Raw genomic sequence first — 13124 nt, forward strand, 5'->3', positions numbered from 1 at the left:
GGAGTGGGTAGCCTTTCCCTTCTCCAGGGGATCTTCCCAACCCAGAGGTCAAACCCAGGTCTCTCGCATTGCATGCAGATTCTTTATCAACTGAGCCACAAGGGAAGCCCCTGAAACCTCTGTGACATTCTCCAACACCAGTAATGGCAGCTGACTTGGCAACAGGGATGATAAACCCTTTGGATGATATTTGAAACAACCCTGAAGAGTCCCAGTGATCTGTTTTCAAGTAAAGGTTTCAAAAGTCGTATTACCTCCCCAGTCCCCATCCTCTTTTTTTTTGGTTTTTTTTTTTTTAGCGTTTTATTTATTTATCTAACATCCAAAACATGTTGTTGGAGTATACCCGATTAACAATGTTGAGACAGTTTCAGGTGAACAGCGAAGGGACTGAGCCACACATATGCATGTATCCATTCTCCCCCAAGTTCCCCTCCCATCCAGGCTGGTACCTAACATTAAGCAGAGTTCCATGTTCTATACAGTAGCTCTTTGTTGGTTATAGATTATAAATATAGCAATGTGTACATGACCTTCCCAAAGTCCCCAACTTGTCACCGCTGGCTCCATAAGCCTGTCTTAATGTCAATGAAAACAAATGCTAGGAGTCATAAAATGGATTGCTGGACTCACTTGGCCACTAATTCCCTGTGTAAGTGAGCCCGTTTCCTCATCAGTAAAGAAGAAAAAAGCATAACCATCTCATAGGATTATGAGGCTCGAAGGAGAATGATGTAAAGAATCTTTGTGAAGTCTGAGGTGCTATAAGCTCTTTAATAATTTTATATCTTAGGAAAAGCCAAATAGGTAAATCCAGGTGACGCTAGTGGTAAATAACCCGCCTGCCAACGCAGGTGACATAAGAGGCACGGGTTCCATCCCTGGTTTGCGAATATCCCCTGGAGAAGGGCATGGCAACCCACTCCAGTATTCTTTCCTGGAGAATCCCATGGACAGAGAAGCCTGACAGGCTATATAGTCCATGGGGTTGTAAAGAGTGAACACAACTGAAGTGACTTAACACACATGCATGATATATATAGATAGATAGATCTATGTATATATATAGAGAGAGATATATATACATATGTGTATATATAGATATATATAGATCTATGTATATAGATATGTAAGTCTTTTTGACTGTGTGCCAAATATATATATTCCTGACTTGGATCAGAAAGGGCCGGTGACTGAGCAAGATCAAGTTCCTTAGAGTTTTCTGGGTCTCCTGATTTAATTAAAGCTCAGTCCAAATAAGACGGATCTAGAAGACAACCATACAAATGTGACCTGAGGAGAACCGCACTTTCCCGTTAATAAGAATTAACACCTAAGTAACACCCACTACAGTGTTCTTGCCCGGAGAATCCCAGGGACGGGGAGCCTGATGGGCTGCTGTCTATGGGGTCGCACGGACTCGGACATGACTGAAGCAACTTAGCAGCAGCAGCAGCAACACTTTATAGCTTACAAAGTGGTTTTGGTCACATTCCCCCAACTCCTCCTGAGAAGAGAGGAAGACATTCTCATCCATCTTCTTTCATAGTTAGAAAACAGGCCCAAAGAAGTGAAGTCACTTGCTCAAGATTTCAAAGTAAGGCAGGGGTACAGCCGGACCCTCTGAGTCCAAGGTTTGCATTCTCTCCACTGTGAAGCCTCAGAAGACTGGGGTGGTGAAGGAATCACCACCTCCATCTCACATCTCAGACATGGCATGTGGGCAGCTCCATCACCAACCTCTTTGCAAGGCCGACTTTATCCAGCCTGAGGGCTCCTGGCTCCCACTTCCTCAACCTCCAGTAAATACAGGTGGCTTTTTCTTGAAATGTAAAATGGCCTTACTCTTCAGTTTTAAGGACCTGCCACCACTGTTCTGAGCCCGACTCCCTCCTAGCACCCAGCCCAAACTCTCCAGGGCAGTTTCCTCACAACCCACGGCTGTGCAGCACTGAGCCATGTGGAGCCACACGAGCCATGTGGCAGCTGAGGGCACAGGGCAGTGTGGAGGCGAGGCGGCAGCAGAGCCCAACAGAAGGCAGAGGGGAAAGGGGCCACAGTGAGGTGGAGACCACCTAGGACCAGAATCTGGGGCACTGAAGACTTTGAGCTAACTTCTACTTATTCCTCAGGGCACTCAAGCAGATCCCTGAACCACCCTACTCCTTGGTTGCTTCATTCATAGATACACCTTGTATATTCCCAAGTATACCTTTATTCCATGTATAAACATAAGGCAAAGGAAGGCCCAAGTGCTGCCAGACCTCTCTGTCTGAAGGAAGGCTTCATTTGATCTCCCCCATTGTAAAGTGAAAGTTGTTCAGTCGTGCCCAACTCTTTGAGACCTCAAGGACTGTAACCTGCCAAGTTCCTCTGTCCATGGAATTGTCCAGGCCAGAATACTGGAGTGGGTAGCCATTCCCTTCTCCAGGGGATCTTCCCAACCCAAGGATTGAACCCAGGTCTCCCACATTGCAGGCAGATTCTTTACCATCTGAGCCACCAGGGAAGGCCTGTCTCCCCAACTGTCTACCCTTAAATTGTACTTTGTAATTCACACTAACATGTATTTCAGCCAGTCACTTCTACTCTTAACCTGGATCCATGGATAGATTTTAGGGGGCGATGGGTTCTGGGAACAAACTGGAGAGGGTGATACATCTCACTAACCTCTAAGTGAATTTAGTATTTCTCCACTACGAGCCCCAGTAGGATTAGCAGTGCCTGTGCTTCTGTCATAACTGAAATCAAGATGCCTTCACATTCTCTCAGTTGCTGCAGGTCTCTTGAAATATTATTTGCACTCATCACAACTTGGAAATTATGGTAGTTATTAGATCTGCTGCTAGATCTGGTTATTGAATGCCTTGTTAAAGAAAGTGGTAGATTACTCTGTCAGAAATTTGGTGTGGGTTTTTTTTTTTGTTTGTTTTTTTAACTCTTTCAATAACAGTATTTCAGTACAATTGGCTTCCTTCATAATCTTAGGTGTTTCAGTGTATGCATTTGGGAACATCGGCTTCACCAGACTGCCAGTGGAGTCCTGCACACAGAAAGGATCAGGCCCCCTGACCCCAAATGCTCCTCTGAGTCCTCAAGGATGTCTGTGTCCAACCAGGCTCATAGCACCAAGCTCCCTGCATACAGAAAGACAGTGGAGAGAGGGCAGAAGAGTGTGGTATCTCCTTTCTCCTACACTGACTTGCTATCTTGTTTAACTGTTACAAAAATTCAGAGAAGATGACCGTATTGTGCATATTTTAAAGAGGAAGAAACAGAAGCTCACACAAGAAATGCACAACAGCCCATCTCCTGCCCTCTGCCTTCAAGGGCTAAAGCTCCGCGGAGCCCCACCCCATAATAGTGAAGAGCTTGGCCTCAAGTCAGGCACAACCAGCTGTGTGACTGAGGGCTGGTCACTCAACTTCTCTGAGTCTCCGAGTCCTCATCTCCGCAGGGGGAACAAAAAACACCCATCCCACAGGGTTTCCTGGTGGTGCTCCATGAAACAACGTGTGTAAAGAGCTCAGCATGGGCCCCAGATCCACTGACTGCACACTGGCCACCATCACTGGTCACAGAGAAGAGACTCAGTCATTGCATCGCTGTTGCCTTACAGTCTATTCTAGAAATTATAGGCAACTTTCAGGCCATTCTCTCATCTCCAACTCCTCTTATCAGAAACGGCTAAGAATTTGTTTTCCTTCTCTCTCAGCATCCATGACTTCTTAGCAGCCAAATGGCTCTTCCCCTTCTCTCCAGGCGAAGCACTCGGGCTGAAAAAGATGAAAGCAGACGTGTCAGGGCTGGGAGGACGGAGGATGGGTGTCCGGCCGCAGTGCAGGTATCAGCAGTCCTGGGCTCGCCTGAGCAGCGCGTTGCTCCGAGAGATGAGCCCGCTGCGGGGTGCAGGGCAGCATCGTGCCATCCGTGTCTCCAAGTGCATGCGTGTAATTTATTTTCTTGCAGGGTTGGGGGGAGGTGGCCGAGGCTTCACAAGCTGTACCTGACAGATAATTACACAGAGACAAATTGTGCTCGGCCTTACCCTTCTCCGAGTATGGCAACCTCCAGACGCTGCGTGTGGTGGAGGGAAGGAGGAGACGGGGCGGGGGCAGGGGGCGTGGAAGAGCGGGAGGGGGCGATGCTGAGCGCGGCTGACCCATTACTCATCCACAGCTGGGCGGACAGTGGAGCCGGGAGGGACTGGGGCGAGCCCTGGCTGAAGCGCAAAGGCTTCTCTGGACTGTGTCGTGGCTCTCTTAGGCGATGACAGACGCAGAGACAGTGCGCTCCCCGCGCCTCGTCCAAAGCTAGTTGCTCTATGAGAGGCCACATGCCAGACCCCCAGGGGCCGTGCGGACCCGACACAAGGTGCTCTGCTGCGCCCTCTAGAGGAGAAGCCGCCCAGAGCCTGGAGGGGTCCCAACTGGCGCCCCTGGTTCTGCTCTGGGAGCTGGTGGGAACTGCAGTTTCTCACGGATAGGGGGAGGGTCTCCCCGTCTCCCAGACTCCTGCCTGCATTCTCCCCACACCCACTATCTTCCCCCTTTTCCTTCCCCTATCTTCCCCTTTTTCCTTCCTCTTTCGATTAAAACTTTTTCTGTTGCATGACAGGATTTTATTTTTTAATGTTCCCAGGAGAAAACGTGGAAGATAATGTATATAGCCTATGAACTTTCTAAACTTTAAAAAAATAAATAAAATGGTGGTGATTTCACTGTATTCTTATAATTATTTTATGTTGACCAGCATGAAAGCTAATAAAAATAAATCAAACCTATGAACATACTTTTTTTTTCTTTTTTAAGAAAGAGAAAAACGGACTGTTTAAGCCCAGGGAATCTACAAAGAATTTAGTTTTCAGTTCTTTCAAAGCTGAAGGACAGCTTTGACTCCCTCATCAATGAAACTAAAAACAAAATATTGTCCCTTGTTCAGTCATTTATTCGTGGGGCATCTATTGAGCATCAGTGGAATGTCTGGCACCGAGTGTGACATAGACTGGTCTGTATCACCAAAGAGCAGAGAAGAATACGTGCGGCATATTGGGCAGCCCACCAAGACAGAGTGATTGATGTCCTCCATCGAGGGGCAGGGAGAGCTCCAATGAAGAGGCTTCTGTGATCGATAGTTCTCTCTTAGACCACGTTCTTCAGCACAGAGCCTGCCACACTCTTCCTTTTGCTGTATCTATATATTGTATCTCAGTGTGTTGCTCGTTCTTCCCTAGAGCCTCCTCTGAAATCCCAGGTGAGGTTAGCAGCTTCCCCCACCCCATGTCATAGTGGAATTACCTGTGGTTGCATCTTCCATCACCTGAAAGGCTGGAACCGCCTTTTCCCTGCCCAGCCTCACAGTGCCCAGGGCAGGTACACGAGTATTACTGAGCTGAATGGGCCTCGCCTTCTCGGATCAGTCTCCAACAAGCTTTGTCATTCTCCTCCTGCCCTCTCTCCCCCCCGTCCTCCTCCTCCATTTGGCTCCTCTCTCTCTCTGTGCTGTGCCTCCTCCCTGTTCCTTTGTTCTCTTTCATAAGATCAGTAACTGAGGAAAGGTTCCTCCTCCTTGTCAGGCCCATTCATTCTCCTTCCGCCATGCAGCCTGGGCCTGCTCCATTTATATCACTCCTCTCGGGTTCTCAACCTTCCCTTGGCCCCTCCCTCTTTTCCTAGAGCTGTGGCTGGGCTCTGGCAGGTGCTCTTAAGCCCCACACGGCCCCAGCAGCATGCCCATTCCTGTGGGCGCGTGTGGACACACACACACATCTACGCCCTGATCCAGGCACACCCCAGTCCATACGTGCATCCCCATTCCCTACACAGACCTTGCGGTACATATACCTGCCCCACACAAACACACACACCCAGGGTCTTCCTGCCTTTCCACAAGAAACCACTTATCTTTTCCTGAGAAGGAGGAGGAGACCCCTTGGGCATAAACCCACAAGTTCTTTGGAATAAGAAAGTCCAGTAAACCTCAGGGGACAGGGTCTTCAGATGACAGTGAGCTTGGAAGGGATCAGCAGGAAGGTTCAGATCCCCCACAACACAGCTCCTCCTCACTCTCCAAGTCACATATCCTTGAAGCTCATAAACCACTGTCCCTGCTCAACCCCTGGTCCGGGCCCTCTCTTGTTCTCTTCCTCCAGGCCTGCTGGGGCCCTTCTGGCTCCTCCTGCCACTCCCTCCTCGCTCCCTGAGAGCCTTTCAACTTCCTCCACACTGAAGACATCACCTGATGTGTCCTCAAGCTCTGGGCTTCAACCCCCACCCCTTCACTTTCCAACCTTCCCAGTCCCCACACTCTCTTCCTGAGGCTACACTTGCATCCCAGCCCAGCTCCTCATCCCCTGCTTCCTTCAGACACTTCTGCCCCAAATGACTCCTGCTCCTTCTTCCCTGCCCCTGCCTACCCTGACACTCCCTTCCATTCACAGGCTCCCCTTGTACAGAGAACCTTCCTGAATCTATGACCGTAGAAGACAGTCTCTACCTCTAACATAGAGTCATGGATTAGCACAGTTTGTGGATTTCCGAGCCCATCCAATGCAACCTTTTTACTTTTACAGATGAGAGAACTGAGGTTCAGAGAGGAGGAAAGGATCAGGAGCACACAGCTCATCCACCTGAATTAAACAGCAAGCACTCGCTGCTCACTCAGCGCTCGTATCCTGCTATGCAGATGCCTCCGTGGACACAAGTTCCATTGCCTGAACTGGGGGTATTGACGGCGCAGTAAAGAGGTTGGGGGTGATGAATCTCGGGGAATAATTCTGAAAGAGACACACAACTTCCACCTTCTTTCTGAGACTTGTGAATGAAACTTACAGTTGAGAAGATGGTCAAGTGGCTGATTTAGTCAACCCTCACTGGGAGAAGATAATCCCAAGAGATACCAGCCTGGCAGTCTCTAAATTTCAATCTCTCCTTACTCTCTGTCTCTCTCTCTCTGTCCTAGAAGGCTTTTGGCTTCAGGAAGGAAACACTTCAGGTGAATGAGAAGGAAATGCTCATTCTTGGAATCAGTCCTTTTTTTTTTTTTTGGCTGCATGGGGTCTTAGTTTGGGGCACTCCAGATCTTTGCTCTGGCATTCGGAATCTTTAGTTGCAGCACACAAATTTAGTTGCACTATGTGGGATCTAGTTCTCTGACCAAGGATTGAACCTGGGAGTCCTGCGTTGGGAGCCCCAGTCTTAGTCACTGGAACACCGGGGAGTTCCTTGGGACAATCTTGATTTTTCACCCCCTGGAAATGATAGGCAAGGTACTGAGGGTGTCTTCCTGTGGGCATAGGGACAGAGAATAGAATTGGCTAAGAAACTGAAAAGGAATATGCCAACGGGGAAAAGAGAGGCAGAGGTGGCCGAGACCAGGAAAGGAGTGAGCCAAATTTCCCTGCGAGCCTGAATTCCACGCGGGGAGAGATGACTGTTTTAATTATCCCTGTATTCCTCTTACCCCTGTCGTCTCCGGTGATAGGGAGGAATCGACGGAGAGGGAAGGAAACACTAAGTGAGGCTCAAAGAATATGAAGCCGAAAGACAGAGGGAAATGGAAGAAACAAAGGAAACCGCTTAAGAGGCAAAAAAGGCAGCAGAAAGAAGGGTAGAGAAAACGAGTTAGCTTCCTCCGCTCTGGCTTCGGGCTCCAAGTGGCCGCTGGGAGGCGCCCTGCGCACCGCGCTCTCCTCTCCCCGTTCCCTGCTCCCTACTCCCGGCTCCCCGCCCGCCCGAACTCCCTGCTCCCGCCTCGCGCCTCGGCCCCGCCACACTCCAGCAGAAGCCATTACAGAGAACAAACTACCTTCTTGTCTCCGAGATGGGTCCCCGGGGCGGAAGGCAAATTGCCTGCCTCGTGCATAATAAACCAGGCGTGGAGAGGCGCACGGAGGAGGCCCCGGCTGCCGGCGAGCAGAGGCAGCCCCGCGGTGCCCGCCGGGTCCGCAGCGCCGCCCGCCCCCACCGCTCCCGGAGCCTAGAGTCCCTATCCCGGCGTGGGTGGCTGCACCGGGTGTCCGAGAGGTCAAGGGCGCGTGGGGATAGGTCTGGGAGAATCTCCAAACACCGGTTTGCACCCGTATGCCCATCTGCATCCAGTCCACAGACAAGTTTTGACTGTTGGCTGATCCCAGGAAAAACGATACCAAGAGCTTCTATCTTTGTCGGGTCACTTGCTTCTGCCTGGAATGCCTTTCTGCTTTTGAAAAAGCAGGCTTTCTCATACTTCCAGTCCCTGTCAGAGGGCAGCAGTTCTCACTCTGAACTCCCAACAGCTACAAGCAATGGCTGTCTTCTTTCTGCTAAGGTGGCACTGTGTTCAGATTCCTGGTATCTAGCAGTTACGTCACAAATTACATTTGCATGCATACAGGTCTCTGCTATTTGACTGCACATTTCTGAAGGGCAGAAAGCTTTACTTACTTACCTTTACCTTACTTACCCAGAGACTTAGCACTGAGGCACTGAATGAAACAATGAATGGGTGTAAAAAATGAAACTAGAGATCCAAATCAATTCATCACAGGTTCTTTTCCGCCACTTACTATTGGCTTCCTGCAATTCTTGTTCTGCCTTGAGATTCTATATAGGGCAGAGGAACTATACATAGATGTTACATATTGGCTGAATTTGAGACAGGAGGGAAGGGGGCAGGGCACAATCTTTGGGAGAATGACATAGTCACAGAACAATGACAAAAACAGGTTGGAACCAACTAGGTCCAAGATGGTAGAAGATTTGACTTCCAATGGACCTAGAGCCTCATTACATGCTCATTGTAATACATTAGCATGCTAAGTGATACACCCACAAGCACCGTGACAATCACCAGGAGGACCATCAAAGATCAAAACATGAGCAGTGGCCCAATTCCTGGAAATCTCTGCCCCTTCCTTGAAATAGTTGGAATAATCCTCCTACCTATTATTAGCCTATGAAATTGTGTGTGTGCTAAGTCATTTCAGTCATGTCTGACTCTTTGCGACCCTATGGACTGTTGCCCACCAGGCTTTTCCGTCCATGGGATTCTCCAGGCAAGAACATTGGAGTGAGTTGTCATGCCCTCCTCCAGGGGATCTTTCCAACACAGGGATCAAATCCGTAGCTCTTATGTCTCCTGCATTTGGGGGCCTCTCACCTTTTGAAATGACTCTCTCTACACAGATTGACTTCTTACCTATCACTTGTCTCTCAATGAACTCTTTCTGGGATGAGACATCAAGAACCTGAGTTTCAACAGGTCCTGAGATGAGGTGTGTGATCTCAGTTAAAAGACTGTGGATTCAAGTCCCAGTGTGAGTTACATGATTTCGAAACCTCCTCAGAGGAGATTAGCCATCCTCAGAAACTGTGTAGGAAGAAGACATTGAGTGGGGAAAGGGGTGCATATGGAGCCTAGTCCTTGCCTGCAAGGAGCTCCCGGTCTCATGAGGAAGCCACTCAAATAAACAGTGGCAAGCCAATGTGCCAAGTGCATAGAAAGAAAAAAGCAGGGGAGCCAGAGTTTTTCCTGAGATAGGCCAACAATCACAAACCTGTCTGTGACTCTGAGTCCAGAGATAGGGGCACAGGAAAAGAGCACTCATGAGGAACCCACATCAAGACAGTGCAGGAGGTGAGAAAATCTCCAGGCAGGAGGCAAAGCCCAGGGGTTAGCTTAGAAAAGGTGAAGGGGGATGAACAAGAGAGTTCTCTCTCTCTCTTTCAAGGAGAGAACCCATTTAAAGGAGGCAGGAAATGACATGGCCCACATGATGGGGAACTCTAAGTAGACTCACAAGTGTTCTTCTAAAACCCTAGAAATGGACTGAACCAGACATGAGGCTCAACAGAGAGGGCCAGTTCATGGAGCCCTCGACTGACTTGTTAATGGGCTTAATTTTGTTCTGACCTTGACAGGGAGCTGTGCATGGGATGACTTCAGGGACAAGAGTATCACATCAGATTTGCATTTTAGACGATTCTTTAGCAACCAAGTCAAATATGGATTAGATGGAATCAGGCTGGAGACAGAAAGATCAGATGGAAGTCTCCCATATTAATTCAGACAAGTGAAGAAAGCCTGAACCAAGGCAAGCATAATGGGAATGGGGAGCAAGACTCAGAACCAGCAAGGAAGCGGGATCTGCAGGTCTTGGTGACTGGATATGAGGCAGAAGGAAGGGGGAAAATAAGCTTGCTTCCCAAGGTTTTAGATTAAGTAAGTGGATAAAAATGGCAACCCACTCCAGTACTCTTGCCTAGAAAATTCCATGGATGGAGGAGCCTGGTGGACTACAGTCCATGCGGTCACAAAGAGTCGGACACGACTGAGTGACTTCACGACTTCACGACACGAAGCGGATAACAGGTGACTTTATCCAAGGAAGAAAAGGTGGATTTATAGGTAAAGCATGTTGTATTTGAGGTTCTGGGAAAATATTTTTACAATGTAGGGCCTGCAACTCTGAAGGAAGCTATGCTGGAGATAGAAAGTTGAGAGTCATCAGTGTAACTCTACTGACTTAAAGACAAAAGAATAGATGAGATTAACTTCAAAAGCCTGAGTAGAGGGAGAAGAGTGTCCAAGACAATACACTGGATACTACCTGCATTTAAGGGACAGATAGAGGAAGAGCCTACTTCTGCTGAGAAAGAGTAGTCAGGTGTAGGAGAATTTGAGGTGACACCGCAGAGCAAAAGGGAGAGTTTTAGGCATGGTCGTTAGTAGACAGGCCAAGGAGGTACTGGGAAAGGCTTTAAAAGGGAGAAAAAAAGACAGATGGATGTCCTGCCTAACTTCCCTATCAAGCTTATCTCTGTTCTTCACTGTCTATTTGCTGTTTTATACCCTCTAAGTTGTGGAAAGCTAATAATTCAAATGATTCTTGTCCATCGAAATGCAAACAAGTTGTGTATGGTAGAGTGCAATTGATTAGTGCCTCGTGGACAAAAATTCATTTCAGAAGTCCTGGTTGACCTATCTAAGTGTGATATTTTGAATTTCCCTTTAAAGCAGTTGAAACATCTAACTGTATCTCTCATTAATGATTAAATACAGTTTTGGACACATTTAATTTTGTATTTGTATGAAAATCATGATTAATTTTTGTTTAAAAAAAATGATTCTAGTGGGATTTCCCTGGTAGTCCAGTAGTTAAGGATCCACCTTGCTATGCAGGAGTGGATTCAATCCCTGGTTGGGGAACTAAGATCCCACATGCCTTGAAGCAACTGAGCCCAAGTGCTGCGACCACTGAGTCTGTAAGCCACAACTGGAGAGTGGCATGAAAAAATCCCACATGACACAAGGAAGAACTCAGGAGCTGCAACTAAGATCCAAGGCAGCCACGTAGAAAAAAATGATCCTAGGGACTGCCCTGATGGCCCAGTTGCTAAGACTGTGCATTCTCAATGCAATGCGCTGGGGTTTGATCCCTGGTCAGGGCACTAGATCCCAAATGCTGCAGATAAGACCCAGGGTAGCCAAATAAACAAAACTTTTAAAGTGACACTATAACAGAAGAAAATAACTGAAAAGTGACCATTGGATCTGATGACTAGAGCAAGATCCATTTGGCAGGATCAGAAGATAGACTGTAGTGTGTTCAGAGGGTCAAGTGATAAAAGCAGGAAAGTACCAGCCTTGGATTTCCAGAAACTTAGCTGAGAATGGAAGGAAAGAGTTTGGCTATTAGCTGGAGGGCACCATATTATGGAAAGTAAGAAGTTTTTTTTTTTTTTTAATGGCTGGCACCACAATTCCTTTTTCAAGTGCTGATACTTTGGTAAGCTGTGCTGGGTGTAATAACAATGTCAGAGGCACAAATGGAGGGGAGTGTATTAGGGGGGTGCTTCGGGATGACAAGCAAGGATCACTTATTTGTCATAGGAGTGGAGGTCTTCCCAGAAGAGATAACTCCTGATTTGAGTCTTTAAATAGGAGTGAGTTGACTTTTTGCTTTTTCTTTTTCTTCCCTGTGATTATGGAGGCCCAGGCGTCAGAGATGTTGCACTAAGTCCATGCCAAGTATGAAGGAAACAAGTTCTGGTGGGAAAGACTTAGGGTCAAAAAACTTCCATTCTTCCTCTTGCTACCGGTTTGCCATAAATATTACACAGAAGCCAAGTGTTCTGAATGGAAAATTGGTGAGGAGCATTTGGAAATGTACTGTCCTAAAAATCCAGGTTGCTTCATTGCCACTAGGTTGGTATCCCTAGAAGACATCAGAATCATGGAATCCTAGTTGTTCGTGCTTAGAAGCAAACTCACAATTCAGTGGTCCAAATTCCCCCTGATTTTTGACAGATAAAAAGTGTAAAGATGTTTCCCTATCCTCAGGGAGTTCACCATCATCGACAGATCCCAGTTCCCTGATTCAGAGCACAACCAGCCCACATGGTTGAACTCAAATATTAGACTTTTTGTCCTCAACCTACCAGAATTCCCAAAGTATCTACATTTGCCCTAAGGTTTTTCTACCTCCATGGAATTTTCTTTTTTCTTTCTCTCTCCCTCTCTCTCTTTTTTTTTTTTTTTTGGCCACATGGCTTGTGAGATTTTAGTTTCCTGACCAGGGATTGAACCCTGGGCCCTTGGCAGTGACAATGAAGAGTCCTAACCACTGGACCACCAGGGAATTCTCCTCCTCCACATAGAGTTTCTAATCCAAACCTGTGCCCAGTACTGGGGGACTATGCCCTCCCATAAGAAAGGGACAATTCTTGGGAATTCCCTGGTGGTCCAGTGACCAAGACTGTGGTCCCAATGCAGGAGGCGCAGGTCAGGGAATGATACCCCACACATCGCAACTAGGAGTTCAATTGCTTCAACTAAAAATTCAGCAAGCAACAGTGAAGATCAAAGATCCCTCATGCTGCAGCTAAGACCTGGTACAGCCAAATAAATAAATATTTTTTTAAAAGAGAAAGAAAGGGGTGGTTTTGAACAATGAGGTCTGTCTCTCTTTTCCTACCCTAGGGAGGGGCTGCCCTTTTAAAGGATGATCTGGCATTCCAGCTTCATTCTGTGACATGTGGTCAGACCAAAGGGACAGGCATCCAAAAAAAAAAAATATTGCTTTAATAAATGAAGAGATTGTTAATAGCCCTTTAGGTTATTAGAAGGAGAGAGCTGGAGGCCTG

At 47.5% G+C, this 13124-nt stretch overlaps 1 long non-coding RNA gene across 1 annotated transcript; it reads right to left on the reverse strand.

The window, feature by feature from the left end:
- Positions 1 to 2192: 2192 nt before the first annotated feature.
- On the reverse strand, positions 2193 to 8372 carry LOC139181153 (uncharacterized). Its single transcript, XR_011565243.1, has 2 exons — positions 7807 to 8372; positions 2193 to 3776 (listed from the first exon to the last, which is right to left on the reverse strand). It is a non-coding gene; the product is annotated as an uncharacterized lncRNA (long non-coding RNA).
- Between the last annotated feature and the right edge of the window lie 4752 nt (positions 8373 to 13124).

The sequence above is a fragment of the Bos indicus genome, chromosome 3 (genome assembly GCF_029378745.1).
Source record: "Bos indicus isolate NIAB-ARS_2022 breed Sahiwal x Tharparkar chromosome 3, NIAB-ARS_B.indTharparkar_mat_pri_1.0, whole genome shotgun sequence".
NCBI classification, from domain to species: domain Eukaryota; kingdom Metazoa; phylum Chordata; class Mammalia; order Artiodactyla; family Bovidae; genus Bos; species Bos indicus.